This window comes from Pipistrellus hanaki (genome assembly GCF_964339955.1).
Source record: "Pipistrellus hanaki genome assembly, chromosome: 1".
Classification (NCBI taxonomy): Eukaryota; Metazoa; Chordata; class Mammalia; order Chiroptera; family Vespertilionidae; genus Pipistrellus; species Pipistrellus hanaki.
The window spans coordinates 166,314,206-166,328,354 of NC_140503.1; the positions used below are offsets into that span (position 1 = coordinate 166,314,206).

Below are 14,149 nucleotides of genomic sequence, written 5' to 3' on the forward strand. Positions count from 1 at the left end.
GTACCTGGGTTGCAGGTTCAATTGCCAGCTCTGGTTGGATGGGGCGCATGTAGGAAGCAACCAAATAATGTGTCTCACATTAATATTTCCTTCCCTCTTTAACACTCTAAAAATCAATGGGGGAAAAATACTTCAGTGAGGGTTTTTTAAAAAAAAAAGGATTATAAGATGATTTAAATGCTTGAGTCTTTATTGACACTGATGTACAGAAATGTATAGTCTCAAATATAGATCCAAACTTAACAGTATGACTTAGTCTAATTTTCTTTAAATTTAACTGGTGAAAGCACCTACTTGAGGATCATGGGGATTAAGTAAAATGGAAAACATTTATTAAAACTTGTTGATTCTTAAAAATTTGAAAATGTATTATAGAAAATCAGGATCTTAAAATCCATTTTGTATTGATATTTTAACCAAGGTTGTTATTTAATGCTAGAGGCCTGATACATGAAATTCGTGCAAGGAGCTCCGTTCTGCTGTTCAGTCTAATTAGCATATTAGCTCTTTATTATATAGGATGGGTTTCTGAAAGTTGACTAATTTACATTCCCATTGGAACTATTTTAATACCAACATACTATCTTGTATTATAGTTTATCTCCAATCTATTATCATCTATATCTGTGTTTATAATTATGGCAATTATAGAATTATTCACATACTAGTTATCATTTATCAATAGGACTACATAGAACGCGACTGAAAATGATACACAGATTGTGCTTCCAAGGCAACAGTATTCATTTTCCTCAGACTTCAAGGCATTTACATAATGTATACTGAGTCCAGTTTTAGTGCATGGTGTTAAAGATGGATGCACTGCTCATCACATGCTCAATTTATTAAGAGCCACTGTGATGTGACAAGGAGAGGTGCTGTGGGCTAGAAATCAAAGGATCTGCATTCAAGTTCTAATGACACCAGTTTCTTTTTGTTATTATTAATTCTTACCCAAGAATATTTTCCACTGATTTTTAGAGAGAATGGAAAGGAGGAGGAGAGACAGAAAAAGAGACACATTAATTGGTTGCCTCCTGCAGGCACCCTACCAGGTCCAGCCTGCAAATGAGGTACATGCCCTTGAACCCAAGATTCTTCAGTCTGCAGGCTGACACTCTATCCACTGAGCTAAACTGACTAGAGCATATGACACCAGTTTCTATTTGTGCCACTCTAGGCAAGTGACTCATGTCTGAGCTTCAGTGTCTTCATTTGTAAAAGGATATCTGCCCTGCCTACTTCACAAAACTGTATTTTGCACATCAGATTTTATGATACATTGTAACCCATAAAGTCAAGGTGCTAAACAAATGTCAGGGATTGTTAATAAATCACTTCATCTCTTTTTGTACCTGTTTTCTTTTTTCTGAAATTTGGATAATGAACTACCCAATAATCACTTTGTGGCCTGTAGTAAGGATTGTAAAATGACCTAATTTGCTTCAAGCCTATGAGTAGGATGATTTCTCCAAAGCTTTAGAAGCCACTGAGAAGTGTTACAGAGAATGGAGAGCTTGGGATTGGAGGGAATAATGTGATGAATGATATTTCCAGAAAGGAAAAGGCACTGGCTAGAGTAATTTTAGGAATGACTAATGGCTCTGAAGAAATCTTCAGGGTAACCTCAGATAATTATGACCCTGATCGCAGTTCAAAAAAACCAGGCTCTGTAACACAGATTTTGTATCATACACTTAAAATCTAAATGATCCTATTAACCAATGTCACCCCAATAAACTTAAATTTTTAAAAAATAATGAAAGAGAACCAGGCTCAATATGTCCTTCTCTAGTGTGAAGATAAATAAGTACTAAGAATGAGGACAGTAAGTGAAGTAAAAAGAACATATTGTAGTTATAAATGCTAAAACTTTCTTATTGGATTTAACTATTATTGGGTGTTATTTTTTCTTTGATAAATGATTGTATTATGGTAGTATATAATTTAATCATAAATTTTAGTCAGTTGTAGCTTTAGATTTGTTTCAAACTACATATTTAATTGAGAATAAGTCCATCAACATTTGGTTAAAGTATTTTTAATTACTTGAAAGTAGTTTGTTCTTATTTACATTTGTATTTATAAGTGAAAATTATGATATGTAGGATCTCTATGCAACATTAATAAAGCATCAATAAAAAGAATGAAAGAAAAGTAAGAATGGAGAGAGAAAAATAAAGAAAAAAAAGGCAAGAGAAAGGGAAGGGAAGACAGTAAGAAAACTAAAAGAACTTATGCCTTTGGACTTTCCAAAGCAAATACCTGCCTTCAGATTCTTCCCCTGCACCATGAATATAAAGGCAACAGAAAAAAAGCCCCTTATAAATTTACAAATTTAATTCAAAACATAGGGGGAAAGCCCTAACTATAGAAAAAGACAAACATAAGTTTCTTCTGCAAAAAGACCATGCTTACTATGTTTGTAGTGTGTGTGTGTGTAAAATTCCTGTTCTTTTTCTCACCTTTTAAATAATAACCCCCCCCTCTTTTTTGCACAAGGTAACAGAAAGATAGAAATGAATTTCTCTATACAAATGCATCAGCAATGATTGATTCCTAGAATTTTAAAGTTTACTGAGTCAGTAACTGCTAATACATGCATTTTATCAACTTTCTATATCACTCAAAGACAGAATCTTTCTTTAGAGCAGTATAAAAGCCTGGTGGCAGTTATAGGAAGCTCAGGTTCAGTCTCTATATTATCTGGAAACTCATTCAGACTCCCAAAGCTCCTATCCACAGTATTTCTTCAATTTTAAAGAATACAAACCCAAATAACATTTAAATAATATAAACCATTGTTATAATGGCTATTTATTTGGGTTTTAAAAAAGAAACAAAACAGGTAATCTTGACAGTAAGATGAAAAAGGCATTCATGGTAATCAAAACATTCATGAAAGTGACCGCAGAACTTCTTGGCTAAATTCTAAATGAAGTCTGATTCTACTTAAACTTATTGTACAAACTGCACCTGACTTTTATGAGCAATTAGCACTTTATAAAAAAAGGTTTCTTCTCTGACCAACTCAGTTGGGACTCCCTAGCTTCCAGCACAGCTATCTACATCAGTCAGCAGGCCATGAGAAGCCTCTGAAGAGAAAAAAATAATGCAGCAGCAGAGCTTCAAATATTATGGATAAAAACCAAACTGGCTGCTATCAATGTTCAAGAGTAAATTCTTTTTTAATTAATATCTGTCAGCCATGATAAGATCTCAAAGTTTGGCTAATTTTTATTCTAATTTACAGGTATTTCCCCACATATCAAGGGGACTTAATTCAAAAGTTCATTTAAAGGCCCATTTTTTTCTATCAAGATGACAAAGCCTATAGGTCAGCTTCTCTCTGAGTTAACTCTATTTCAGCAGGCTAGCCTAGAAATGTATTATTTTTCTATGGAGAAATGTATTATGGGCCTCAACTTGAGATGTCAAAAACAGTACATCTTTTTCGCTTATTGACTCTGTGCCCAATCTGACAGGAGCTCTGCCTCTTTCCTGGTCTATATAAACACATCCAATGCCCCATTACTTTGTCTGTTAAACCATAATGTTGATTCCTGTCAATTCCCAGGCCCACTCTTCTCTCACTCTAAAATTGCTTCTCTTTTGCCTTTTCCCTAACTCTCATATCCCTGACAATTTGAGAACTATTTATTTCTGGAGTCCCCCACTTTTGGCAATACGTTTACATGTCTCTGGATTTCCTGACTCAGCTTTGGACTCAACACATTCTTCAGAATTTGGGAAGACACCACAGGTATAAATAGAAGTCTCCCTCTACTAATTTAACTCTCATAGACACCATCTACTAACTGGGCTGATCCCTGACATTCTTCCAAATATGTAAAATCAAACTTCAAGGGTTCTGAAAAAGAAGGGGCTTGGATGAGGAGAGAGGTAACAAGTAGGGCTACTGTTTATTTTTTGTTTTGTTAATCTTCACCTGAGGATATTTTTTTCTATTGCTTTTCAGAGAGAGTGGATAGGAGGGAGGGATGGAAGGAGGGAGGACGAAGCAGAGGGAGAAGGAGAAACAGAGGGAGAAGAAGAGGGAAAAGGAGAGGAAGAAAGGGGGAGATGAGAAGAGGGAGAGAGGGAGAGAGGGGGAGAGGAAAAGAGGAAGAGAGAAATACTGATGTGTCATGAGAGAGACACATGGACTGGTTGCCTCTCACATGTGCCCCCACAGCGGGTAGAGAGTAAATCCACAAACTCAAGTAAGTGTCCTTGCCCAGGAATCGAACCCGTGACCCTTTGGTGCACAGGTCAATGCTCTAACCACTTATAAACACTATCCAGGGATAGGGCTACCATTTAGATAGAATACAGGCTATTTATATGGAATACAGGCTAGAGAAAAGTAGAAGGCAGTGGGATGGAGGGATGGGAATAAGGGAGCAGCATTGTCACTGATGACCTCCAGCAGTTGCTTTTCCTCCTTCTCTATCCTTCCTGTTTCCTCTGGAAGGACCTAAGGCCCTTATCTGGAATAAATTCCCAGGGACAGAATCAACATGCTAGCTGCCTACTGTTGCTTCAGACCAAAGTTTCTGTCCACCCCATCAAATTGTAGAAAGAACACAGGCTTCTTCCCTTTTTCTCTACCTCTGAATAAGCATCAGTTATTCTTAAGTTTTCTATGGTTTAATACTGCTAGTCATGATGGGAAAATAGAGGGTAAACATTACTAAAAAGATTAAGTTTTAAGAAGCCTCACATTCATCATCCTCCTGGAATTCAATGACATATAAATTAAATGAGGCTCTGGATTTTCTAAAGCTTTCCTGATTGCTTTCTCACCAGGACCCTCGGATTCTATTTATTCCAAGTTACTCCAATTTTTTTTTGAGTTTTCTATTTTCCAGGGAGCCATGGGTCTGGGGGTTATACAGTCAGACCTCTGAGGTGGCCTTTCAGTCCGCCATTTTAATCACAAAAAACAACAACAGGATATCCAGTGTGCTTTTTCTGCTGCTGTCCCCTGACTCTGCTACTTACTAAATGTGTTCAATGATTTGGGGAAAGAGTTACATAATCTCTTGAAGCCCCATGTTCTTGTTTAAAAAGAGAACAGTGGTTCTCTTGCTTACAGAAATATTATAAGAACCCATGAGACACTATGCACAACACCTGGCACATGGCAGGCATCCAAACAACAATGGCAATTACTATGGTCCCCACCACCCTTCCTGTTACCATGGTATACCCAGCCCCCAACTAAAGAGACAAGGTGAGAGATAGGAAACCAGAGCTGAGGAGTGAGCCCCGTTTCCCTGACCACACCTCTTACTGCTTATCTACCTACACATTAAAAGTAGAATAAGAAAGCAAGAAATAGAGAAAGTAAGCTAGGTTTTATGATTCTAAAGTGGAGTCAGGAAGTTAGGAAAATCTTAGAAATAGGAAAAAGAAGAATGTTTTCTTGGCTTTATAATTAAAAATGAAAATAGCACTTATCATAATGTACAAAATAATATACAGTCTATCTAAATATTTAAAAAGAGTTGTTCCTGTCTTGAATCCAAAAGAAAGTCCTTGTAAGTATCAAGATAATGTAATATTTATAACCAAAAAATGTCTTTCCAATCATATTTTTTCACATTCCTAATTATATCTCCTATTTCAAACATTCCATTTAGTTAACCCTTAGTTCATACTGGCAAGCTATGGGACTGAAATATTCCATATAAATGGACATTTTATTTATTCTATTAAAAAAAACATACAATGCAATGTAGCTCATACCTTGCATACATAGCTCCTCTAACATTCACATGCAGGACACATCTCTCCAGGCAAACTCCTTTTGTGCATTTACTCTCTTTCTAATTAGCCCTCAAATAATACCAGCCAGATCTATTTCCCCCGTTTTCCAGCTTAAGTAGCAGAGATAATAAACTAATGATAAGTGAAGCTACCACACACTTTTCCCTCTTCTTACTGAATCAAGCTTCTTTCAATTAGCTGTTTATAAAGTTGCTCACTGCTAATCTCTCACATGTTTTTATCCCCTAACAATAGGCATGCTGTTTCCCAACTTGGAAAATTAACATTAGCATCCACATTGATTGGGCAGTTGTTGATGGCGGTCATTTTCCAAGCAGCCAACTTAAGGCCATGCACAGAGCTGCCTTTGTAGCGAGAAAAAAGATTTCTCTGCAATGTATGGTGATGTTGAAGCTGTTTTGTACAACCCACTGCTCCTGGCTCAAATACATGCAAATTACAGCAAATGTTCTGTGGCGAGTAGTCTAGAGGGCACTGAAAAGATGGTTAGTCTAATCAAAAAAGTAACAGACTTGATAGTTTCTTCTTCTGAGTTCTAAATTTTAACATACGAAGTTTTAAAATTTTACCAAAAATTCCAAAGGAAAGCAATTCATTTTCAAACCTATGTTCTTTTCTCCCTCTCTGAATTACTGTGAAAAGAAACCAAGAAGCTTCTCTTTTGACATTTATTAATTATACTTTTAGAAAATCAACTTGTCCGTATTCACTTGGCAAAATATAACATCCTAAGGCAAGTAAATTTGGTTCTGGATAAAAGAAACAATATTTACTATGTTTGTCCAAGCTAAAGAAAGCATATAATGATTATATGATAACACTCCTTCCAAAAAGGTAGTATTAAGTTCTCTTTTAAGAAGAGGAATGGTAGATCAAAAGCATAAATGATTTTCAAGAAAATTAAAGACTTATAGTTCATACTTACCTGGCAGGGGAGATACCAAGATCAAGAGTTGTAGTCCAGGAAATCACTGGCAGCTTAGCTTAGAAAACCCTCTCCTGTGTAATAAATTAAGACAATGGAAATCTATCCAACTCCAGGAAAAAGATATAGACAGCCTGTATCTCATCAGCATGAACAGGCACAGTTTAAAAGCCAAGTAAATTGAATTATAACTATTTTTCAAATCTTCAATCACTGGAAGCTAAAAGCTTATTTCTTCTCTTTGTCTCATCTTTCCAGAGTACAGATACCTATCTCCCCTTTAACATCAGAAATTTGGTACAGAGTTCAGTAATCATTCTTTCAAGGAGTGCCAAGGTTCTGATTTCATTCCTTCTGGCATTCTGACAAGGGGAGGGAAGGTAAATGGCTGGCAGTGGCTCTCTCAAGCATGGAAAGGTCAGTATAGTGATGGTGGCCACTGAAAATTAGCCCTTTTGTACATCCACTTAAGACTACAATGTTTGGGGTAGTACATATTAAGGATTAAATCATCCTTATGAAATGTGAGCTCTGGTAGATCTCATTCTCAAATACCAAATTGCATTAGCAGGGTACAGCTTTTGCAAATGTCTTCTTATATTAAAGTACAAGAAACAGATCAAATACAGACTCAAACATCTTTATTCAAAATGCACTAACTCTTCGGAATGCTTTTAAATATCTTAATTATTTTTTTTAAATATATTTTACTGATTTTGTACAGAGAGGAAGGGAGAGAGATAGAGAGTTAGAAACATCGATGAGAGAGAGTCATCGATCAGCTGCCTCTGGCACACCCCCTACTGGGGATATGCCCGCAACCAAGGTACATGCCCTTGACCAGAATCGAACCCGGGTCCCTTCAGTCCCAAGCCGACGCTCTATCCATTGAGCCAAACCGGTTTCGGCTATCTTAATTATTTTTAAAAAATTGTTTTTATAACTTTTTCTAAGACTTGCTGGTGCCTAATGGCTGCCTTGGATATATCCTGCACGATTTGTCTGATTTGGGGGAAGAGTATTTAAATAATATTGTAAAAAAATCACAGAAATAGTATTCCATTAAGGGCTCCTAAAAATGTCCACTGGCAGCTCCCTAAATGTACTAATCCCTTTATGACAGAGCATCAGGTACTATATTACTGTACTCTTAAGAGTTAAGGATTCTACCTCAATATGTTCAGTATATTTATATTATTTTAGGTGCTTATCACATGTATGACAACCTCTTCTCTAGGAGTGAGTCCAGTCATCAGCCTTCTATAAAAACAAATAATAGGATTCTGTTAAGCAATAGTAATTTATAATAAACTAGAGGTCTGATGCACAAAATTGGTACATGGGGCAGGGGGTGTCCCTCAGCACTGCCTGCACCCTCTCCTATCTGGGACATCCCTCTCACAATCCAGGACTGCTGGCTCCCAACCACTCGCTTGCCTGCCTGTCTGATTGCCCCTAACTGCCTTCTCCTGCTGGCCTGGTAACCCCTAACTTCCCTCCCTTGACAGCCTGGTCACCCCCAATTGTCCTTTCCTGCAGGCCTGGTTCCCCCCACCTTCCCTCTCCTGCAAGTCTGCCCCTCCCCACAACTACCCTCCCCTACAGACCTGGTCCCTCCCAACTGCCCTCCCCTGCTGTTCTGATCACCCACAACTGCCCTCCCCTGCTGGCCATCTTGTGTCCACATGGGGGCAGCCATCTCATGTGTTGGAATGACAGTCAATTTGCATATTTCTCTTTTATTAGCTAGGATAGGAATGTTAAGTTTCCTTTCTAACCCACTTTTCACTAATTTATCTAGACAAAATATCCATGATATTAGTTTTAATTTTTGTAATCAATATATTTTTATAGTCTTAGTGAATGGTGGGTTGAGAATTAAATCTTTAAATGTTCTGCATTAATCTCTACCCACTTGAAAATATTTTAAAAACTTAAAAACATTTGAAAAGTCTGCATTAAACGAGTAACATGAGATCATAACTAAAACTTCAGATGATTCACAGATTAAAGGGTATTTAAGGTAGAAGAGTCTATTGATTAATTATAGAAACTAGATTAGTTTCCTTGGAGTCTCCTTTAAATTTAAGGGAAAACTTGGTTGAGTGGTTGAACCTGAAACAATCCAATTCCAGAAACAAGAGAACAGGCAAGTGTTACCAAAAAGACAGTGCAGTTTAATCTTTGTCATGCTTAATAAAAGAGAAAGAACAATGAAGCATATATAATGACTTAGTGAAGAGGAAAAGAACAAAAAGACTAGGGAGACTTAGAAAAGTTTCTAAAATAAAACAAAAAGCACATCTCTCCCCTCTCCATTCCTTCTTTATTTAATACTAGGGGCCCAATGCATGAATTCATGCATCCTGAAAGGAACGGTGGGCTGTGAGGTGGGCACAGCTATGGGTCTTGGCCCATCCTCCACACCTCTCCCCACCGCCCACCAGCCCCTCCTGCCGTGGCGCCCAGTCCTCTGTCTGCTGACAGCCCCACTCTGCCACCATCGCTCCCACGTGCTGATGGCGTGGAGTGATTGAGGCCGGCACCAGCAGCAGGTGCAAGTGGGGCTGGTGCTGTCAGTGGGTGTGAGAGGAGGCTACTGCCCTGATCGCCCCTCAGGAGCAAGGGGAGGTGGAGAAGCCCTCAGGGGCAATCTGGACTGGCAGCTGTTGCTCATACCCACTGATGGTGCTGAGTGATCGGGACCTGCACGAGGCACTGGCAGTAGGGTTGAGTGGTGGCTCCTGTGCCAGCTGTGGGTGTGAGTGGGGACAGTGCTAGCAGTGGGTGCAAGGGGGGCTGTCACTGGCAGCAGGTATGAGAGGAGGCTGCCAGCCCAATCACCCCTCAGAAGCAGGGGGAGTAGCTCTGAGGGGCGATTGGGGCTGGTAGCTGCTGCTTGCACCCACTGACAGCACTGAGTAATTGGGGCCAGTGCCTTGGGTGCTAGCTGTGGATGCAAATGGCAGCTCTACTGCTGCAGCGGGTGCAAGTGGGTCTGGTGCCAATAGTAAGTGCGAGTGCTGGGCAGGACTGTGGCACGTGGGAGCAAAGAATTTTCAGTAACTACCAGAGGCTAGTCCAGATGACAGTGACTGGCACACCACCTTGGTCTGGCACCCCCGCTCACCTGCACCACCATCCCACTTCTGCCAATGCCTACCATATTCTGTGCAGTGCTGCCTGCTGCCGATACCTGCCATGTTCCATGCATGTGCCCCCTGGTGATCAGCACACGTCATAGCTCCTGGTTGTTTGATTGTTCCCCCATTTGGTTTATTTGCATATTAGCTTTTTATTTTGTAGTATTAATAAAGTGTCAAGGTAGTATAATATGCTAAATTCCAAATGAGTAACTAAACCTATACTATCCAATATGGTAGCTACTAACCACGTGACTACTGAGCATTTGAACATTTTTTCTTTTTTTTAATTCTCACCTGAGGATATTTTTTCCATTGATTTTCAGAGAGAGGGAAAGACAGAAATATCAATATGAAAGAAACACATTGATTGCTTGCCTCCTGCATGCCCTGACCAGGGATGAGCCTGCAACCAAGGTATGTGTCCTTGACCAGAATTGTACCTGGGACTCTTTGGCCTGCAGTCTGATGCTCCATCCACTGAACCATACTGGCTAGGGTGACTACTGAGCATTTGAAATGTTGCTTGTCCAATATGAAGACTTAGAACTAAAATAATCTCATTTAATATTTTTATATTGATCATACATTGGAATACTTTTTTCATGGTTTAGATTAAATAAAATATATTGTCAAAATGAATTTCAACTGTTTCTTTTTAGGTTTTAAACATGGATATTAGAATATTTAAAATTATATATATATATATATACATATATATATATATATATATATATATAATTTATTTATTTATTTACTAATTTTAGAGAGAGGGGAAGAGAGGAAGAGGAAAAAAGAAAGGGAGAGAGGGAGGGAGAAAAAGAGAGAGAGAAACATTGATGTAGGAAAGAAACATTGACTGGTTGCCTCCTGTATGTGCCTCCACTTAGAATTGTACCTGCAACCTAGCTATGTATCCTGATGGGGAATTGAACTGACAATCTTTCTGTGCATGGGAAGACACTCTAACCCAGCCACCCCAGCTACATGAATTATGCCTATTTAAAACAGAATGACATAGAATGAAGTCCTAGTTTATACATAATATTTTTTTAAAGATTACTAGCAAAACACAAAATTATGTATTCCTTTCAAACCACATAAAAATGTTAAAGGGAGCCGAAACCGGTTTGGCTCAGTGGTAGAGCGTCGGTCTGCGGACTGAAAGGTCCCGGGTACGATTCCGGTCAAGGGCATGTACGTTGGTTGTGGGCACATCCCCGGTAGATGGTGTGCAAGAGGCAGCTGGTCGATGTTTCTCTCTCATCGACGTTTCTAGCTCTCTATCTCTCTCCCTTCCTCTCTGTAAAAGATCAATAAAATATATTTTTAAAAAATGTTAAAGGGAGTATATTTAACATTAGGAAGGAAACAAAGACAGAAAATAGCAAGAAAGCATTTTAAAATCTTCCAATTATACATTAAATACGTTTACCTATTAAAAATCCCTTAGGTGTGATTTTTTTAAGTGTCTACAAGTGAGACATTTATATATATATTTATTTATTTATTTATTTTTAAATATATTTTATTGATTTTTTACAGAGAGGAAGGGAGAGAGATAGAGAGCTAGAAACGTCGATGAGAGAGAAACATCAACCAGCTGCCTCTAGCACACCCTCTAGCGGGGATGTGCCCACAACCAACGTACATGCCCTTGACCGGAATCGAACCCGGGACCTTTCAGTCCGCAGACCGACGCTCTACTGCTGAGCCAAACCAGTTTCAGCTACAAGTGACACATTTACAACAAATAGATTTGGAAAACTTAAGAGGAAAAGGTAAAGATAAAAAGCAAGGGTTACATCAAAGTAGAACCCAAGCCATAAAAACATTACATAATAAGATCATGTTTTGTTTTTTTTAAAATCCACAGCTCATATAACTTTATATGCCAAATAACTGTGCTAAAATATATATAAAGTAAAAACTGTTAAATATGCAAAAATAAATAGATATCACTGGTGTGTTCAGTGGTTAGAGCAACGGCCCATGCACCAAAGGGCTTCTGGTTCAATTCCCAGTCAAAGGCACATGCCTAGGTTGCAGGTTCCCTCCCCACCTCCAGTCTGGGCAAGTGTGGGAGGCAACCAATCCATGTACCTCTCACATCGATGTTTCTCTCTCTTCCACTCCCTCTCTTTCTCCCTTCCTTCCTTCCTTTCATTCTCTCTGAAAGCAATGGACAAATATCCTCAGGTGAGGAATAACAAGCAAACAAACAAAATAAAAGTAGAAAATTTTCCATTATTCGCAGATGGCATGATATTGTACATGGAAAACCCTAAAGACTCCATCAAAAAACTACTAGATTTATTAAATGAATTTGGCAATGTAGAAAGATTTAAAATTAACATGCAGAAGTCTATGGCTTTTTTATACACGAATAATAAACTCACAGAGAAACTAAAAAAAATAAATAATAATCCCATTTACCATTGTAACAACAAAAAATATTAAAATACCAAGGAATAAATTTAACCAAGGAAGTAAAGGATCTGTACTTAGAAAATTACAGGACACTCAAAAAAGAGGTAGAGGAAGACATAAACAAATGGAAGAATAAACCATATTCATGGATTGGTTGAATCAACATTATTAAATGTCCATACTACCCAAAGCAACTTATAAATTCAATGCAATCCCCATTAAAATACCAACAGCATACTTCAAAGACCTAAAACTCTCCAAAAATTCATCTGGAATAAAAAAAAAAAAGACCCCGAATAGCTGCAGCAATCTTGAGAAAGAAGAATAAAGTTGGAGGGGTCACAATACCAGATATCGAGCTATACTACAAAGCCACTGTTCTCAAAACTGCCTGGTACTGGCATAAGAAGAGACATATAGATGAGTGGAAGAGAACAGAGAACCTAGGAATCAACATAAGCCATTACGCCCAATTAATATTTGACAAAGGAGGCAAGAGCATATAATGGTGTCAAGACAGTCTTTTCAATAAATAGTATTGGAAAAATTGGACAGCTACATTAAAAAAAAAAAAAAGTGAAACTAAACCATCAATTTACACCACACACAAAAATAAACTCAAAATGGATAAAGGACTTAAACCTAAAATGGAAAACCATAAAAATCTTAGAAGAAGCCATAGGCAGCAAAATAGCAGACATTTGTCATAGCAATGTTGCGAGAGTCCCACGTCCTGCGTGGTTCAGGGTTCAGGTTTGGGCTCTGGAGGAGGCCACGCGCAAATGAGTCAAGACAAGAAATAATAATTTGGAAATTGGGGGCCAGGTGGAAGCCCAAGGAAGGACTCCACTTTGCTATGGCCTTGCCATCTCTTTTATTCAGGTTTGGAATACACCCATAGCCCTTAGGCAGGCAATTCCAGTAATAGCTCAGTGATAGCCTATCAGCAGAGATTTACATAAGACTAAAAGGTGGAAGTTGCTTCAGCTACCTTTGTCTCAACTGGACAGTGGGTGTCAGACTCTGACCATTGCCAGAGCCTCAGGGTTGACCAGCCTTCCAGACTCCTTGTCCATAAACAAATGGGACTACATCAAAATAAAAAGCTTCTGTGCAGCAAAAGAAACCATCAACAAAACAAGAAAACCCATTGCATGGGAGAACATATTTGCCAATGTTATCTCCAATAAGAGTTTAATATCCAAAATTTATAGGGAACTCATAAAACTTAACAAAAGGAAGATAAACAATCCAATAAAAAAAAAATGGGCAATGGACCTAAATAGACACTTTTTGAAAAAGGACATACAGAAGGCCATGAGACATATGAAAACATGCTCAAAGACACTAATCATTTGAGAGGTGCAAATCAAAACAATGATAAGTTTCCATCTCACACCTGTCAGAATGGCTATCATCAACAAATCAACAAACAACAAGTGCTGGAGAGGATGAGGAGAAAAAGGAACCCTCTTGTACTGCTGGTGGGAATGCAGACTGGTACAGCCACTGTGGAAAAGAGTATGGCATTTCCTTGAAAAACTAAAAATGGAACTCCCATTTGACCCAGTAATCCCACTTCTAGGACTATATCCCAAGAAACCAGAAACATCAATCAGAAAGGATATATGCACCCCAATGTTCATGGCAGCACAATTTACAATAACTAAGATTTGGAAACAGCCTAAATGCCCATCAGCAGATCAGTGGATTAAAAAACTGTGGTATATCTACACAATGGAATACTATACTCCTGTAAAAAAGAAGGAATTCTTACCATTTGCAACAGCATAGATGGAACTGGGGAGCATCATGCTAAGTGAAATAAGCCAGAGAAAGAGAAATATCCCATGATCTC

The 14,149-nt window shown here is 38.3% G+C and overlaps 1 protein-coding gene across 2 annotated transcripts in view; it reads right to left on the minus strand.

The window, feature by feature from the left end:
• Positions 1–14,149, minus strand: part of ART3 (ADP-ribosyltransferase 3 (inactive)) — an 88,092-nt gene that overhangs the window by 39,805 nt on the left and 34,138 nt on the right. The window contains exon 1 of one of the 2 annotated variants that reach the window (XM_084883724.1): positions 6,719–6,791. The exons of the other annotated variant lie outside the window; for it this stretch is intronic. The gene's annotated coding sequence lies outside the window, so the exon portion shown is untranslated. Of the gene's footprint in view, positions 1–6,718; positions 6,792–14,149 lie in introns of those variants that run through there. 2 annotated transcript variants of the gene reach the window in all.